This window comes from Xenopus tropicalis, chromosome 10, assembly GCF_000004195.4.
Source record: "Xenopus tropicalis strain Nigerian chromosome 10, UCB_Xtro_10.0, whole genome shotgun sequence".
Lineage (NCBI taxonomy): Eukaryota > Metazoa > Chordata > Amphibia > Anura > Pipidae > Xenopus > Xenopus tropicalis.
The window spans coordinates 50279574-50282651 of NC_030686.2; positions in this window are offsets into that span (position 1 = coordinate 50279574).

A 3078-nucleotide genomic window follows, 5' to 3' on the forward strand; every position below is an offset into this window, starting at 1 on the left:
TTGTGTGGCCCCCCATGGCCCCCGTTGGCTCTGTAACTGGAGGTCCCAATGGGGAGTAAGGGGGGGGGGTGTAGCTAATTTTGGGGAAAACTCTGATTAAGCCGGCGACATTGGTTCCCTACTGCTTCATAAATCAGATGCCACCTAGGGATTTTGCTACTTACCTACTAAACCAACTAATCACCCAAAGTCCTGTACAGAAATGGACCACAAACTGTCATGTGACTAGTAATGAGCGAATCTGTCCCGTTTTGCCCAAAAATTTGCGAATATTTCAAAAAAAAAAATTGTAATTTTTGTTTGACGTGTGGGACAATTTTTTGACTGTAGCAATTTTTTTTACCATAATTTTTTTGGACGCGGGTGACAATTTTTTGTCATGTGGCGAATGTTTCCGCGGAGCAAATTTGCCGACCGTTTCGCCAAAAATTCCACCATACAGAAATTCACCACAACACGTGCCTAAATGTGACTAATAGGGACCTGATTTTAGGGCTACAGTAGTAACTACAGTCTCCATGACTGGTACCATGGTGGGTTGGATGGCGGAACTGTTTATTACCTAGAACAGCGGTTCTCAACCTGTGGGACCTCTTTGGGGGCGGGACCCTTTCACAGGGGTCGCTTAAGACTATCGGAAAACGCATATTTCCAATGGTCTTAGGAATAATTTTATGGTTGGGGGTCACCACAACATGAGGAACTGTATTAAAGGGTCTCGGCATTAGGAAGGTTGAGAACCACTGCTCTAGAACGTTACTTTGGTTACATTATACTGGTTTTGTTTCTCATTATTCTTTTTTAAAGGCCCACTTCTATGTTACTCAGCTGTGAGTGGGGGCGCCCGGGGGCTGTGAATGTTTGAGTGCCCTGGATACATGTGCCCTTATTTGCCACAGCCCCTTTTTATGTCATTTTCTGGATCACTTTTAAGGGGTTATTTTTTTTGTAGTCTGTTTGTATTTAAAGGGGTTGGACACCTTCTGAGGCAATTTGCAATTGGTCTTCATTTTTTAATTTCATTTTTTTTTTATGTGTGGTTTTTGGATTATTAAGTGAGACTTCGGAGTATGAACAGGAGAGGCCTGAACAGAAAGACAAGTAATAAAATATAACAATAACAATAGTTTGTCGGCTGCCGGGGTCAGTGACCCCCAAATTAAAAGCGATAAAGCTCCTCCCCTGGGTGCTGATATAGGAAAATACCCGGGTATTTATCTTTTTTCCTCCTTTTTCATTTAAAGTTGATTTTTATAAAAGAGGCTCGTTACAGACCGGTGGGCAGAGACCTCTTGTTTATACAGAGATCATGGGATTGGTGTTACGCCACAAGGTCTTTTTATTTAATTATTGGAATTGTATAGAACTGTATCTGTCCATGGATAGGAGAAGTAGGCAGAGATCTAGATGAGGAACGTGTAGCGTTGGTCAATCGGAAAGTATTAGAATATGGGGTTTTGGGGGAAAAAATAGTAACATTAAGGACTATGAGTACTGAGCAGTAATGACCCAAATGGTCTGTAACTCCTGGTTGTCTCACTTGGATCTAAAGCCAACTCTTGGGGTTCTGCTGGGGGCAATTTGAGGAGATGCGGGGCAGCTGGGGTTCATTATCGGCAGCCATGACCATTGCCCCAGTAATGCACTAGATTGTGAAGCTGTTTCTGGAAGGTTCATTGTGCTTTTCTCTATCCTTGGGCTTCTAGTGTTTTTATGGGAGTCGTAGTTTCTGGTATGTAAGTTTGGGTCCATCTCAATCTGAACTTTAATGTGGACTTTATAGAAAGTACGTTGTATGGAAAATACTAAACTAATTCCCAGATGGACCATAATGTCATGGAATGTGTTTGGCTTCAGTTTGATGTGAGGGTGTATAAACTTTACATGGTTCTTGCACCCCCTGAAGCGCAGAACTGTATAGAACTGTATCTGTCCATGAACAGGAGAAGTAGGCAGAGATCCAGACGAGGGACGTAACTTTGGTCGGTGCCTACTGTATTATTTATACATAAGAAAGTATTAGAATATGGGGTTTTGGGGAAAAAATAGTAACATTTAGGACAGTGAGTACTGAGCAGTAATGACCCAAATGTTCTGTAACTCCTGGTTGTTTCATTTGGATCTAAGGCCAACTCTTGGGGTTCTGCTGGGGGCTATTTGAGGAGATGGGGGGGGCGGCTGGGGTTGATTATTGGCAGCCATGACCATTGCCCCAGTAATGCACTAGATTGTGAAGCTGTTTCTTCCTTGTGGATTTCTCTATCCTTGGGCTTCTAGTGTTTTTATGGGAGTCGTAGTTTGTGGTATGTAAGTTTGGGTCCATCTCAATCTGAACTTTAATGTGGACTTTATAGAAAGTACGTTGTATGGAAAATACTAAACTAATTCCCAGATGGGCCGTTATGTCATGGAATGTGTTTGGCTTCAGTTTGATGTGAGGGTGTATAAACGTTACTTTTGCACCCCCTGAAGCCTTGAATCACCCATCTGTGGCTGTTAGTAACAGGCTAAGAACCCCACAATATGGTTTGGGGGCAAGTCCCTGCTGTCTAACTGTAGTTTCATAAAGTGTTTGTGCAGAGTTTTCATAGTTTCTCCTCTTTCTCTTATAAGTTCCGCTGAGCTCGGCTTCTTATTTCCTTTTTGTATGGAATTCATATGCTTCGTGTGTGCACCTTGTACTGTACAATTTTGGGTCCAGATTAGTTAGAATAAAAAGCTGATGTCATATAAAGACGTCAATGGGAATCCGCCATATTGTCTCGGATGGCTGCCTCTGGTCCGTTGGCTTCCAGTCGGGCAGCCCTGATCTAGAAGTTACCAAATCATAACTCCATATTGTGTCTTCATTATGTCTTTCTGTAATTGTAGGGTGATCAGGGACAGTTTGTTACAGAGCATTACGTTGAGAGCAGTGTAACCAGAGGGAGGCACTAGGGGGAGCCCTTGCCCCATCAGACTGCGTTACACTGCTTTGCCCCATGGGAGCAGGGGAAAGAGATGAGAGAGAGGGAAGGAAGAACGTTCTAGGGAGCGATAGGACATCTTTATACACAATGAACACAGAATGAGACAACG